The 15608-nt window shown below is 50.0% G+C and overlaps 1 protein-coding gene and 1 pseudogene across 1 annotated transcript in view; both read left to right on the top strand.

Annotated features, from left to right (window-relative positions):
- Pebp4 (phosphatidylethanolamine binding protein 4) overlaps positions 1-15608 on the top strand; it is a 201444-nt gene that overhangs the window by 84920 nt on the left and 100916 nt on the right. The gene's annotated exons all lie outside the window — the stretch shown is intronic.
- LOC105742091 lies at positions 8805-10822 on the top strand (annotated as a pseudogene).

Raw genomic sequence — 15608 nt, 5'->3', positions numbered from 1 at the left:
TTTCCTAGGCTGTGAACTTTCTGACTCTTGAGAATGGCTCGCTGCGTTTCATTCATGCACACTGTGCAGCTCTAGCATGTCAGACGGTGGTGAAGTAGTTATGTGTCACTCGGTGACAGGGACATGTTCTGAGAAATGTGTCTTTCTCAGTCACTTTTTTGTCACTGAGACACATTCCTCAACCCCTGTAATTTAACAGAGGAGAGGCTGATGTTGCCTCGCAGTAGGTAGAGGTTTCAGTCCATTGCTGGCTGGCTCCTGGCCAGGCAGCATGGTAGAGGGGCAAAGCGGGAGAGAGGCTGCTCAGTGCATTGCAGACAGACGCAGGAGGACAAGGACAAGAGCTGGCTTGGGACATAAACGCTTCCAGGCCACACCCCTTCCTAACTAGGCTCCAGCCTACCACAAATCAGCAGTCTGCGCCAGTTGTCCAGTCACCTTCCAGAGGTCCTGCCTCTGAGACCGTGAGGTCCTAGGGGACAACTAGATATAAGCCATAACTGTGTCATTAGGTGTTTCTGTCATTGTGTGAACGTCATCCAGTGTGCTCACGCCGACAGACGTGGTCACTTACTCCAAGTGACCTCCTGCAATTGAGAGATAATAAACCTGGCTTCCCCGCCCGCTGGGAAGATCAAGTTGTACCTGTTCTTTCCCGTTTGTTATCTGATGCAACCTCCCTCTGAGGACAACATATTGAAGGATTTGGTGAATGAGCGTTAGAATAGGAGTGTTCTGTCCCCACCCCACCCGCCCACCTGGTACCGCAGCATCTCCAGGCTGGGGCACCCAGCTATGGGGAATAAAGGTCTTCCTGAAATAAGGAGAAGGACAGGGGGAGGGACAGGGGAGGAACATGAACGAGATCTGCTGAGGCTGCTGCTGGCACGACGGTGTGCAGCTTACAGTCAGCTTTTTTTTTTTATAAGGGGTACATTCTAAGGTGGTGATAAAAAGTGCACAACCATATTAGAGTATCACAGTCATTAGCATCAAGTATTAGGAAGAGTACTTAATTGTTTGCACCACACTTTTACACAGTTGGTGGCATAGCCGGCCTGTCTGCACCAGTGTAACCTCAAGTGTGTGCCTGTGGTTACAGTGTGATGGTGTCGAATGCCAAAAGGAACATTTCGGCTTCATTATTATTCAGCAAGTGGATGTCCTCTGTCGAGGATACTGAGCACCATCTGAGGGTCACAGCGGAGGTACAGGTGGAAGGGAACACACCAAAACCAACCTAATGTAACTGGCCTTTCTTTTTGGCTGGCTTAGCCCGCCTTGAGGGCAGGGCTGGCAAGCATGCCAGGGATCAAACAAGTTCCCTGCGCCTGCCTAAGTTTTGCCTAAGGGGCACTTTAGAGCACTGAGCTATCTTGCCAGCCCAATGTAACTGATCGTTAACACAAACATTACCTTACGGGACAGCTTCATGTTCTTCCCAAGCCAGCCTTTGGCAAAGGGGAACAGGTGGGTTTTCCCAGAGACACTGGGATTCCAAACTTTGTCAACTGACAGAGTTTGTCCACTCCCCTGCCCATTTCCTTAATGAGAGAACAAGGTTCTTTCAGGACTTTGAGCAAAGAGGAGAACATTTTTGTCCACACTCTGTAAAAGGCCGCCAGTTCCCGTAACTTGCCAAACCCAGTTATAAAGATCTAGAACATTCTAAGCAGCTTTTGGGGAAAGCAGAGCGAAAAAGGTGAAATCTAGTATCTAAAATGGTTTTGCAATGTGCTCATCCCCATTCACAAACCTCTGATTCTCTGAGGTTTTCCAAAATTTTTGTTTGTAATCTTTTACTATACATAGTTTTTTTGTTTGTTTGTTTTGGGTTTTTTTGCGGAACCAGGGATTGAACTCAAGCCCTTGTGCTTGCCAGGGAAGTGCTTATTCCACTGAGCCATCTCCCCAGCCCTTGTTTGTAGTCTTTTAATGGCTTTAGAGAATGGTACAGTGTCTCTCACACACAAAATATTTCCCTCAACCAGTGTCTTATTTACAGCCGGCCAGTGGAATTCTGTGGGTTTCTTTGAAATGAAAACACTCCGTTGAAATTGGAAGAAGCCTTACGAGGCACGTGACTGCATCTCTTCACTTGTTTCTTTTCTCAGTCCCTCTTCAGGGGCTGAGAAGTGTCTTCCTCCTCAGCCACGCCCAGTAGAGCTGGGCCAGGGGCTGGGCCCACCATCTTCAGCCTCATCAGATAAGATGCACCACTCCAACTTGGGTGCCTCACATGAATGAGGTGGGTGGTAGCAGAGAAGGTTCTAGAACAAGTCGGAAGGACAGACAGTGGAACTCATCATGGGATGACAGAGCCTCCACAGCAGGTTTATAAATTCAAGTAGGTCAGACTCACCAGTATTTGCTTCAAGATTTTGTGTCATGACTAGATTTCACACAGGAAGTTCCAATCATCCTTTGGAGCCCTCCTCGCCCTCAAAAACATTCTAAACATTTTGCAGTAACACATCCATTCTAACAGCTTTTCAAGAAAGAGGGTCATGGAGATCAACCTTCCCTGTTTCATACAGGGAAGAACAGAGGCCCAGGTGTAACCAAGGAACCTTCCTGCTTCCTGGGAATTTCCTATGACCTCCTCCCTGCCCAGCACCCTGAATGGAACATCACCATAACATTGATACTGTCATCTTGCGGAAGCCTCTATCCCTTCCTGGCACCTCCTGTTGGGTGTCCTGCCCAAGGGTCTACCCAATTCATTGGGCCCAACCCTCTGGTGACCAACACCACCTCCAAAAGGCTGAGCCACCAGCCCCACCATTCACCCCCATCTAGCTGGGCCTGGTCACCTCAAACGAGTGTGAAAAACGCCACCTTTGCAGGCCGGAATCTGAGAGAAACTGGAACCTGCTGCTAGCTCCATTCCCACTCGCTTCTCGTGTTTGCTGTTATTTTTTAACACTTTTTTTTTCCTCATAAAAGCACTATCCTCTTCCCCAGAGCTTGCCTGTAGCGAAGGCATGGTCTGTACAACTGCAATTATTTCAGGGAACAGATGGAGTGAGGAGCAGAAAGTCTGTTAATAGTAATAGAAATGCTACATGTTAACCTGGACAGCACATGATGACAGTCCCATGACTACCCGTTCTGTTCCCACCAGCTGGGCAACCAAAGTAGGAATGAGATATTCACAAACACAGCCATCAGCCACGGAGCCACCTAAAGTTAGAACTCAAATTCCTTCACACTAGGGGCCCTGGAGACTGTGGGCTCAGGCCCACAGCAGAGGAGGCCCAGCTGCCACCTAGCACCCAGCCTCACCAGGTGACCTGGCCACCAAGAAAGGCTTCCTGCATCCACTGGGGCCCAGGCCTAGCTTCTAGGCAAACACCAAACTTGCTGGACCCCCAACCAGTGCATTCAATGGGCACTCTTGAGAGTAGACAGGAGAGCTGCTCTTGGCTTTATGGGAGGCAGGGAGGCTGAGAGGCCACAGTGAAGGACGCATAGTGTGGTGTCCGGGCCAGCAGCACCGTGGACTTGGCCAGGACTAGGGCCAGAAAAGCTTCTGTCCTCTTCTTGAAAATATGAGCTAACAAAGTCTTATGCCCACAGGGGAAATGGATAAATTCATTTCACCTTTAACAGTGAATGGTATAGTGGCACACTCCTACAGTCCCAGCACTGGGGAGACTGAGGCAGGAAGACAGCCATGAACTTGAGGCCAGCCTGGATTACATAGTGGGTTTGTAGCTGGGCCTACATAGCAAAACTGTGTAGCAAAACTCTCTCTCAAAATAGACAACCCCCCCAAAAAAAACGAAGGAAGGGTAAATTCATGATACCTCTAAGTACCTTATGCAATGTGATGCCTTTCATGGTTAAAAAAACCTCCTGACTTTGAAAAAGTCATCTAATAAGAAGGGCCAAGCGAAGTCCCTGTGTCACCAATCTCTAGCAGCATAGGGTGCGTGTCCTGGCAGAGGTACAAGTGAAAATGAGGCCCGAGAGAAAGAGGCCACTGTCTCTGGCTGAAGGGAATTCAAGTAAGCTTTCCTTGGTGACATGTGGCTTGGAGAGTGGGAGGGCTGGGGGGGGGGGTGAAGAAATCAGAACATATAGGGGCACACAGGAGAAGAGGCAAGGATCATGTCGGAGACCAGCAATGCGTGGTCCCCCATGGGGTACAGGGTGCTGGACAAGCTGATGAGAGCAAGCTTGGCAATGCCAGGTCACAAGTGGTGTTGAAGCTCCAAGTCCTCAGCGAGCTGAACTTTGGGAAGCTTTCCAGGTAGTCACGTGAGGGCCAGTTCCGCACATCTTTCCAGCCCACACCCACTGACCTCCCCTTGGGCTTGGGTCAGCCCCGGGGTGAATATTTACCTAGGGAGAGAGGCGAGCCCTACCAACCAGGGTCTGGGTATACCACGAGGTTGTTGTGTGGGTTAGGAGGCACCAATGAGTAAGGAGGAAGTGTAGTGGGGAGAGAGCTGCCGGGGTGCTGGTGATGGAGGAGAAGCAGAGCTCTGTGAACCTGACCCCTGGTGAGGGCGAGAGCACAGGCCGATGGGAGTCCAGATGGCCTGGTCTTGGGACCTCACAGGGACGGGGAATGACCAGAGAAGGGGTGTCACAAGATGAGGCTTCCCAAAGCAGCTACAGTGGCATAACCTTGGGGATAATTCCCCATTAGAGAATGAACGAGACAACACCCTAGCAAAATGGGGCTCTGTGAATAACTGCGGTTTCCAGTGTGAATTATTGGCCTGAGTCCTATATAGTGCTGTATAAGGGGACAGGATGGGAATGCTCGGCTCCCCAAAGGGCCTGGAGCTTAGTTGGCCTTTCTCCTTTAAGAACTCACTCTTAGAAACATAAATCATAGGGCAGAAAGATCAGCTGTATTTGGAGAATTGTAATTTTTTTAAAAATACAGCTTTATTGGTGCCTCTATATGCTGCAGAGTGGTGGGCTTCAAGGTGGTGTCTTCAAGCATGCATGCACTGTAATGGATTTCACACCCCCAGCCCTCCTCATCAGCCTCCTTTGTATTCCCTCCTCCTGCCTGCTAATAGTCCAGCTATCTTTTGACCTCAGTGGTTGACAGAGAGGTAGCAGCGCCATTCACAGAATCCGGAGGAGTCAGTCAGACAAGAACCAGCCCCAGAGCTGGGGTGGAGGGGTGGGGGTCCCTGGGGCCACCGCTCCGATGACAGAGCTCACCCACCCTGTCGCAGAGGAGTGCCCTTTCTCCTCCTGTCTTCATCTCCCTCGGCTCCCACCCTCCAAGCAGAATGGATATCTCGATGCAGCCTTCCACACAGATGAGGCTTTGACATTTCATTAAGTCCCTCAGCGGAGGGGCTGAGCACGTGGGCTCAGAGGGAGGGACAGGACTGGAGCCCACCAGCATTTGCTCTCTCACTGGACACACCAGCAGCCTCTTGCACCCGGCCGCATGAGCCCGGTGAGAACGCTGCTTCCCTGCACATCCTGTGCAGGCAGAGGCCGCGATGGGCTGGGCATCCCCAGTGGCCTGGGCAGCACAGTGGAGGAAGGCACTTGACTCAGAGACTCTGGAACGTGCTGCCAACACATCTTGGTGCTCTCTGTGTTTTAAATGGCACAAGCGTCCAGAACCCTCGGGGCGCAGGAATTTAGGCAAGCTGTCCAGGGATGCACAGCAACTCAGTGGGACTCAATACTGCTGTGCCCACTCCCCGGGGTGGGGTGGGGTCCCCTAATTCCTCTGAGACTCAATCTTTCCACCTGTAGACTCAAAATAATAAATTTCTATTTAGAGAATTTTACCTACAGTAGCCTCTTGTTCATCATAATATGACTCTGGCCGTAGCAAATTATGGCTGTGAACGACCCAAAGCCATATCACCTGCTACCACTGAGCCCACACTCAACCCTGGCAAAATCATCCTCTGTTCTTTGTCGAACACCGCCTTCTCTGCTGGGGATGGCGCTCACAGGTGGAGCAGTTCTGAACATGCCCAAGGCCCTGGGCTCCATTCCTAGTGCTACCCCTAAAAATCACCACCACCTCTGTGAACACACCTGTCCCGCTCCACTCCTACTGGGTCTCTCAGCCCTGGGTTTGCATCTCTGTTGTAGATCATGATGTGTCACATGGTGCTGTGGTTTTTGTTGTTTGCTGTACTGGGGACTGAACCCAGGGCTATTGCATTATGCCACAACCCCAGCTCTTTTTACATCTTTTATTGAGACAGGATCTTATTCAGTGGCCAGGGCTGGGCTGGAACTTGTGATCTTCCTGTATCAGCCTCCCACCCTAGGCTGGTACTGTGGGTATATAACACACCTGCCTCACTTGGGTACCATTTGAGTCAGGACAACTATGTGGCTGACGGTAGCTGAACCACATGCAGAATCTAGGAGCTCTGGCTGGAAGGGAATATAATGGAGGGCATGCTAACTGCCCTTGGGGCTTATGCGGACCTTGGTTGTGCAAAGACAGGACATGTCCTCACGCCATTCTGGAAGGAAGTCGTTGTAAGGAGGCATTTTTGCCCATGTGAGATACAGCCCTTTGTAAAGGCCTGGGTTGTTCCTGGGTGAGGGGTGTAGCCAGAACAGTGAGGGACGCCTGTGGCTGGGTTTCCCCTGGGTCCTGTTCCTTATCAGCCTCATGTCCCCCTGCAAGGAATGCAGGGGTGTGTGTCTCCAAGGTTCCAGCCCCGCCCCCAGGCTCCCCTGAGACTCTAAGGAGCTCAGCCTGCAGTTCCAGATCTGGAGACGGCTTTCACACTGGTCCCCTCTTGCTACACACCCATCCACATTCCAGGCAGGAAGAAGTGGGGACGGATGATGGACTGAGAAACACCGAGGATTTTCTCCTAGTGAGATTTTGCCTTATGTCCCCCAGTGACTTTTCTGCTACATGTTGTCCAGAAGAGACCCCCTTCAGGTCAGTAGAGATTGGGAAGTCTAATACTTTTGCTTCCCAGACTTTAGAGTAGAGGCAGGGAAAGAGAAGGACAGCTGGCCTCCAACTCCTCTTTCCAAACATGTCAAAGCACGATGCTGATGCCGAGAACCCCAGCTCCAGGGCGGGGGTGCCTCTATCTGCGCAACCAGGATGAGTCTTTGCGGGCGGTTCTGGGAGCAAGAAGGGCCTGCCAGGTGGACCCTGGCCTACGACAGGAGCCCGGTCCTCAGGATGAAAGCCTGGGCTCAAGGGCAGCAGCCGGCAGCATCCCGGAGTCCCGCAGCCGAGGAGCAGCTGCCAGGCGCAGCCTCGCAGGAAGAAGGCTCTTAACTAGGTTCCCACGCAGCGCCGTGCGGGGGAGGCGCCAACCTCCGCCCACCCTGGGCTAAATCTGCTCCCAGCACCAGCATCACGCGCAGTGGGGGCCTGGGCCGGCCGAGTGTGCCTTCCGCTTCCGCTGGGCCCTCAAGGCAAGGCCGGGACTGCGGCTGGAGCTAGGGGCAGCGTAGGCTCCACCCTGAGGCCACGTACATCCCTGAGCCAGAGTTCTAAGCCCGAGGAAGGAGACCTGCACGGTCGGGGGAAGGTTTGGCCAGCAACTTGGGGGCCCGACTTTCAGGCTGGTTCTTGGCCCTGACTCTGCAGGAGTGACCCAGCACCTGCACTGGGACCCTTGTGTCCAGAACTCTTGGTGGTGGGGAGCAGCCACGGGAGCTCTTCAAAGCACCCAACAGCGCTCATAGGTAGACAGGGGCGAGCAGCACAGGGGCTGGAACGGGGCGAGTAGCACAGGGGTTGGGACAGCCTTAATCCTATGAGGAAATGTGGTGCTCCAGGGCAGACCCTCCCCAGCTCCCTGGGACCTCTGTGAATGGGGTATGGAAATGGCGCTGAAGAAAGAAGTTGCCCTGCAGGAGGCGCTGCACACGCGGCAGGGCCTACAGTAGAGCACCAGTCTCTGGCAGAGGCAGCGGGAGCGAAGGCCCACTGGCGGGGGGTGGCTTAGTCACTTTCTGATGCTGTGATTGAATACCATAGACTGAGAAACTTATAAACTACAGAAGTTGATGTGGCACATAGTGCTGGAAGCTGGTAAAGCTTGGGAGCCTGGCGCCCCCGTGTGGTGAGCACCTTTTCGCTGCATAGCACAGGGCACAAGGTACCAGCTCGGGCCTCTCTCCTTCCTCTTACTAAGCCACTAGTGTCATCCTGGGCCTCTACACCAAGGCCTCATCTAATCCTAACTCCTGCCAAAGGCCCCCACCTCCAAATCCCATTAATCGAATTTGAGGGCTAAATGACCAACCCGTACTTTCAGGGAAGACACTGTTAAACCATAGCAAAGGAGGACCTCCACCGCAGTGCTCCCAGGAAGAGCTGGGCAGGGCAGGGTGTATAGGCCGGCGAGTCTGAGGAACCTGGTGGGTGCTGGTGTCTGCCCTTAGGTATGTGGTCCCAGCCCTGGGATGCTTCAGGCAGGGCGATGGTTGTTCAGCCTGAGAAAGAAGGTGGCTGCATTGGATGTGCTGCAGAGCCCAGCCTGCATTTGCAGAACATGTTATGGGCCAGGATTTGCTCTCTCAGAACTGGCCAGCCCCAGCCGCGGGTGACAGTCTCTCCTGGAGCATCAGAAACTAGAAGGCCAGGGCTGCCGAGATAGCTCAGTAGAATAAGTGCTTGCCTGGCCAGCACAAGGTCCTCAGTTCAATCCCTAGTATGACAAAGAGAAAGAGAAGAAAGAAAGAAAGAAGAAAGAAAGAAAGAAAGAAAGAAAGAAAGAAAGAAAGAAAGAAGAAAGAAGAAAGAAGGAAGGAAGGAAGGAAGGAAGAAAGAAAGAAAGAAAGAAAGAAAGAAAGAAAGAAAGAAAGAAAGGCAGCATCCCATGGTGGCTGGGACCCTGTACACGTACCCTGAAAACTGGAGGGCCTTCAGGGCTCTCATCGCTGCTCAGTACAGCAGGTCTCAGATTCGTGTGCTCTCTGCACCACGCCACTTCCACTTTGGCCAAACTAACCGCACTCCTGAATTTCTCCACAAATTTCCTGCTGGCAGGTTTCCAGCATTGGAGGGCAATGATGGATTCTGCGTGTTTGAGAGCAAATGTCATTGCTTACTATGTGAGCAATGAGGAGCTGCAGGGAGGAACTCCAGAGGCTGCCGCCCAGGTAGTGCAGTGGGTGAGCTTTGCTGACAGTGACATCGTGCTTCCTGCTAGCACCTGGGTGTTTCCCACCCTGGGCATCATGCACCACAACAAGCAGACTATGGAAAATGCAGAGGAGGAGGTGAAGTGAGTGCTGGGGCTGCTGGATGCCCACTTGAAGACCAGGATCTTTCTGGTGGGCGAGAGAGTGACACTGGCTGACATTACTGTTGTCTGCACTCTGCTGTGGCTCTACAAACAGGTCTTGGAACCTTCTTTCCACCAGGCCTTTCCCAACACCAATTGCTGGTTCCTCACCTGCATTAATCAGCCCCAGTTCTGCACGGTCCTTGGGGAGGTGAAGCTCTGTGAGAAGATGGCCCACTTTGATGCCAAGAAATTCGCAAAAAGCCAGCCCAACAAGGATACCCCACGGAAAGAGAAGAGCTCTCTGGAGGACATGCAGAAGCCCTAGGCTGAGCACAAAGAGGAGAAGAAGGCAGCTACCCCAGCTCCTGAGGAGGAGCTGGATGAGTGTACGCCCGCGCTGGCTGCTGAGCTCAAGGCCAAGGAGCCCTTTGCACACCTGCCCAAGAGCACCTTCATGTTGGATGAGTTTAAGTGCAAGTACTCCAGTGAGGACACCCTGTCTGTGGCGCTGCCCTACTTCTGGGAGCACTTTGACAAGGATGGCTGGTCCCTGTGGTTTGCTGAGTACCGCTTCCCTGAGCAGCTCACCCAGACCTTCATGAGTTGCAACCAAATCACTGGAATATTCCAGCGGCTGGACAAACTGTGGAAGAATGCCTTTGCCAGTGTCATCCTCTTTGGCACCAATAACAGCAGCTCCATCTCAGGGGTCTGAGTCTTCTGAGGCCAGGAGCTGACCTTTCTGCTGAGTCCATACTGACAGGTAGACTACGAGTCGTACACATGGCAGAAGCCGGACCCTTGCAGCGAGGAGACACAGATGCTGGTTTGAGAGTACTTTTCCTGGGATAGGGCCTTCCAACATTTGGGCAAAACCTTCATTCAGGGCAAGATCTTCAAGCGACCATCACCCCTCAGGGAGGTGGGCTCATTAAAGGAAACTTAATGTTGCAAAAAAAAAAAGAAATAAATAAAAGAATAGAGAAGAAAAAGAAAAAAGAAAAGAAAAACTAGAAGGCCTGGTTAATCAGGGGTCCCCCACTTGGTACTTCCAGGACTCATGACTGTTTCCGGGTCTCCTGTAGTCTGGTCCCATTCTGTCCTAAGATGATGAGTCCTTCCTTTCTGTCTGGGAAAGGCAGACACAAAGACACATCTTAAATGGCCAGTGGAAGGAGAGGCTTGGAAACTCAAGTTCATCTGACTGTGAAGAGAGCCCTTGAGCCCAGGCGACCGTCTCAGTCCGCGCAGGCTGCTATAATGAGCTGCCACAGGCTGGATGGCTTACACAGCTCCCACTGGTACTCACAGATGAAGAGGCCGAGAAGGCCAAGGTTGAGGTCAGCTGGCTCGGCATCTGCAGAGGGCCGGCTTCTGGCCTATGGACCCTGATGCCATCTGTCTGCTCAAGAGCACCAGCAGCAGTTCCTTCTTGGGGCCCCACGCTCATGACCTGGTCATGAGGCTCGCTGTTCTGCCTCCAGGGTGACTGCGCCTTCCCCGTGCAGACATCCCTCACGCAGCTGACCTACACCAGCAGTCACCGTGCCCACTGCACCCACCCCAATCATCTCACCTGTGTGGCTTCTCTCTGTACCCAGCACTGATCATAAAAGTTGGAGGGTGTTAGAGTATATTGGAAATTTTGGAAAGTCAGTCTCCATTGCAGATATTCAGGGCAGCACTGGAGGCCCTGAAGCTGGGGACCATGGTGACACCAGCCTCCCCTGGGTCTGAGCTTCTCCATGGTGCTTGTTGCTCAGAAAATCGGAAGTCCAGGAAAGCACTGGAGTCTCCCCAGCTCTGGAGTTGAAATGACAGTGGGGCAAAGAAATTGAGGTACTGGCCATTTCTGCTGGATTGAGATACCAGTGAAGAAAGGAGACAGAAGGGAGGAGAAAGGTGTTACTAGTGGTCGGGGACCCTTGAGGGGAGGGCATGAGTCATTGAAGATTGTGGCCAGAATTGGTCACTTGGGGGCAATAAGGCTATTTAGGGAGATGACTGATTTCTGAGCTAGAGAAGGAAGGTCACTCAAGATTCAAAAATATAGGAAGTCCTGAGGCCACAGCAGGGGAGTTGTGCTCTGAAGGTTTGATGTTGTCAAAGGGTGACAGCAGGACAAGAAGACCTAGCAGGAACCACGGCTCTTGATTCACAGATGGCAGCAGCAGAAACTGGGAGAGTGTAGGTACCAGCAACCAAGCAGTGGAGTTGAGAGCCAAGAGCCACCTAGACGGGGGGCAGTGGGGGCTCCAGGACACCTACCTAGCCTTTGCAGGCTAAGGGAGCTACAAGAATGGCCCCAATGGATAGTATAAGCAAGGGCAAGAGGAGAGAAATTCACAAAGAGATTGGGAGCACAGGAGAGATAGCTGGTCATTTGCATTCTTCCAGAGGCTCAGAGAGAGGGGAGCCAAGGCCATTACCAGAAGAGACATGGGGCTGAGGGCCAGGCAGGTACAGAGTGACCCTGACAAAGAAAACCAGAAGAGGCAGAAAACTGATGAAACCCAACCATGTCCTTAAGGTGGCCAAGGGTGTAGTGACCAGCGACGTCAGAGTCAGGGGCATGAGCCCACCTGGTCAGTAGAAGCCCATGCACCAAGGTGGTAGAGAGCAGAAGTTGTGGGTCGAGGAGAGGCAAGCACAGCTCCGGCACTGGCCAAAGGACCTGGAAGTCAACAGAGCCTCCTCTCCTCTTGGAGAAGAATTTGGCTTCCCCACTTCCACTGTCTACCTTTCTTCCCAGCTGGGACACACTTGTTTTAACTTCTTCTGGGATAATAAGAATATAATCTGACAGTGAAATAGACACAAGATTGGACATGCTGGTGCATGCCTGTCATCCCTGAACTCTGGGAGGTCGAAGCAGGAGGACTGTAGTTTAGCAAGACCCTGACTCAAAATTTTAAAAAGATAAGGAAAAGGCTAGGGTTGTAGCCCAGTGTTCAGTCCCAAGTACCTCTACCACCACCATAAAAAAAAAGGTTGGTAGAGGCATTTAAGCAGAGAAGATGCATGAAGAGTCAGTAAGAATGCAAATATACTCAACACAATATCTATTAAGAATATGCAAATCAAAGCACAGTGAAATGTCACCACCACTAGGATAGCTGCAATCAAGGGACAGAATAGCAAACGTAAGGACGCAGAAAAACTCAGACCCTCCCCACATTTCTGGGGCAACTGCTTTGGAAAACAGTTTGGTATTTTTGAAAATGTTCTTAAACATTTCTTAAATTTGCTGTCTCAGCAATGCCACGCTAGGTATCTGCCCAAGAGAGCTGAAAACAAATGTCTACGCAAAGACCTGTGGCACGTCTGCAGTGGCAGTATTCATGACAGACACACAAGCAGGACCAAACGCAATGTACACCAACTGGCTAAACGCAACATTGCCTCTAAATTTAATGGCGTATTATGCAGCGGTAAAAAGGACTGAAGGACTGACTTGTACTACAACATGTATGAGCTTCAACAGCACTACGCGGAGTGAGAGAAGCCTGGCACAACTGACCACGTAGAAGATGGTTCCCTTTGTGTGAAATGTCCGGAAAAGACAGAAGAGAGACCATAGAGACAGTGAGTGGCTGCCTGGACGTGGGGAAAGGAGCGACTGCAGAGGGACACCATCCTTTTGGGATGCTAGAAATGTTCTAAATGTAGATGATGGTGGGGGTGTACAACTCTGCTCAATTGTTTTAAAAACCATTGATGTGTACACGGAGGAGAGTGAAGTAACTCATTCCTCAGTACAGCTATTTGTTAAAAATCCATCTGGAGCCAGGCATGGTGGCACAAAGCTATAATCCCAACACTCAGGAGGCTGAGCTAGGAGTACCACCACAAATTCAAGGCCGTCCTAGGCTACATAGCGAGTTCAAGTCCAACAGGGACTACAGAGTGACACTCTGTCTCAAATCAATCAATCAGTCAGTCAATCAATCCATCTGGGCAAGTTCAGGCCTAGCTGTGCTTCTGTGTCATTGTCCTGACACCACAGTGATGAGAGCACATGGCCCCCCCACCTCGCCAGTGCCCTGCTCTGTGGGGGTCAGCTTGGTCCAGTGACTGCTGTCCCATATGGTACCCTTCAGAATCAGAAAGAGGATTCCCTAGGTACCAACCACCAGGCTACTCTTTCCCTCCTGGCATCAGTGAGAGAAGCAGAGACTGACATCTCTGACACACTGTGATTACTCTATATCTGCTCCAAATTATGGCTTCAGCTTTCTTTGAGCAGGTGACATGCTCAGGTGAGAAGTGCTAGAACCAACACATAGAAGACTTTCCCACCCCTGGCAGCTCGGTTACACTGCCCTCACCTGCAGCCTCTGCTACTTGTTCCGTTGTTGTCTGTGCAAATACAGGCAAATTGAAGAAATAGCTCATTCTCTCTTACATAAAAGTGCAGCACTAGATAGATTGTTTTGTACCTTGCTTTTTCCACTTCATTTGTCCTGGAGAGCTTTCCATCTTTCAGACCTGAGAAAACTTCATTTTTTGTTTTGTTTCGTGTTGTTTTTACAGCTATAGCGCTTTCAATTGTGGGCATGAATCATTGTTTACTAACAATCCCCAGCTGATGGACACTTGAGTTATTTCCAACTTTTGCTGTTACAGACAGGGATGAATGAATAACCTTATGTACAAGTTGTTTCCCAAGTGTGCAGGTGATTTTGAGGGGGGAAATGGCAGAAATTGGATTGCTGGGCTGGGCAGCCAGTTGCCCTAATTATGCATGGGCAGAGCAGCTATTGGGCCTGTCCCCCACCCCCAGCCTCACCCACAGAGTGTGGTGGCCTGCAGGATTATTTCCAGTTTGGAAAGGGCTCGGCTTCTATCCTGCATTCTTTGAGCAGGGTCACTTTCTTTTTAGTTTCCTTTTATTGCACTAAGAACACTTAACCCCTTAACAGCAGAGCTCCCCTCAAACGATTTGCAAATTATGATACAATAGATCCAGTTGCACAATAGGTCTCCCGCTCTTACTCATCTTGCTTTACTGAGAGTTTATGCCCTGGGGTCAGCTGCTCTTCCTCCGCGTTTTCCCCTTTGCTCCAAGCGAAGCCATCACACTTTCGTTTTTGGTTTCTGTGGGTTTGGTTACTTTCAATGGCACATATAAATGGAGCTGCACAAAGTTTGGCTTCCACAGCTAGTTTTTTAGGGTTTTTTTTTTCCCACTTAGCATAATATTGTCAAAGTCCATTCATGTCGCATAGCTCAATAGTTATTTCCTCTCTTAAGGCTTAATAGTATTCTACTGTATATTTAGGTGGTCCCAGTTGACTTAGAGGTTTTCAGGTTTACAGTGCTGCGAAGTGGTTCACATTCATTACAAATTTTACTTTAATTTGTGAATTTTGCCAGGCAAGCGCTCATTCTACTGAGCCATCTCCCTGGCCCTAATTTGTGAATTTTGAATTTTTCCGTGACTATGGAGCCAAGGGAACATGGCCTGAGCCCGCTGAAACTGAACCAAATAAAGCTGTCTGCCTTCGAGTTGTGGAAGCAGGCATTGGGTGTTGGCAGGACAGCCAGTACTGTATATATCTATTTTTTTAATGTCTTTAGTATTAGTAAAATTGACCATCTGCTCATGTGTTTATTGGTTATTGATATTTCTTCTTTTATAGATTGCCTGTTTATTTTATTTTATTTTTATTTGTGTATTTTGATACAGGGTCTCACTGCACAGATTGGGCTTGCGGTGATCCTCCTGTTTTCAGCCTCCCCAGTGCTAGGATGACAGGTGTGCACCACTATGCCTAGACTCAGTTGCCAGCTCAGCGTGCCCCATGGGCAGGGCTGGCACAGCATGGGAAACCAGGGATTGAACCTCAGTCCCTGCACTTGCCAAAGCAGGTGCTTAGTCCACTGAGCTATCTTGCTGGCCCTAGGTTGCCTTTTGATGTTGTTTATTTTTCCACTGATGTATTAATCTTTTTCTTTAAAAAGTACTTTATATATTATGAATGACTTTGTGTGACTTCAAAAAAAGCTTTATATATTAAGAACATTAATTATTTTCATAGATGTATCATAAAATGTTTCCTGTTTGTCTTTGAATTTTATTTTGCTTTTTGCCATATTAAAATTAAAAATTATGTCTCATAAGAATATGTCATTTTCTTCATGCCATTTATTGTTATGTATGTGTTTTTCCAGACATTTTCTGTGCATATGCAAATACTTCTATAACTATAATATATATATATAGTTTTTCTGAACATTTGAGAATCATACACATATTCTGTGTATTGCTTAGATAACACACTAGTATATTGTAAATACTTCCCCTATGGGTGTATAACTATCTAACTGTGAATATTCTACTGTATGAATTCCATATTATATCAATAAGCCATTTTTAAATGATTTTCATTC

This window comes from Octodon degus, unplaced genomic scaffold (assembly GCF_000260255.1).
Source record: "Octodon degus isolate 3935 unplaced genomic scaffold, OctDeg1.0 scaffold00036, whole genome shotgun sequence".
Taxonomy (NCBI): domain Eukaryota; kingdom Metazoa; phylum Chordata; class Mammalia; order Rodentia; family Octodontidae; genus Octodon; species Octodon degus.
The sequence above is the reverse complement of the archived record's forward strand: the minus strand, read 5'-3'. Positions and strand labels throughout refer to the sequence as shown.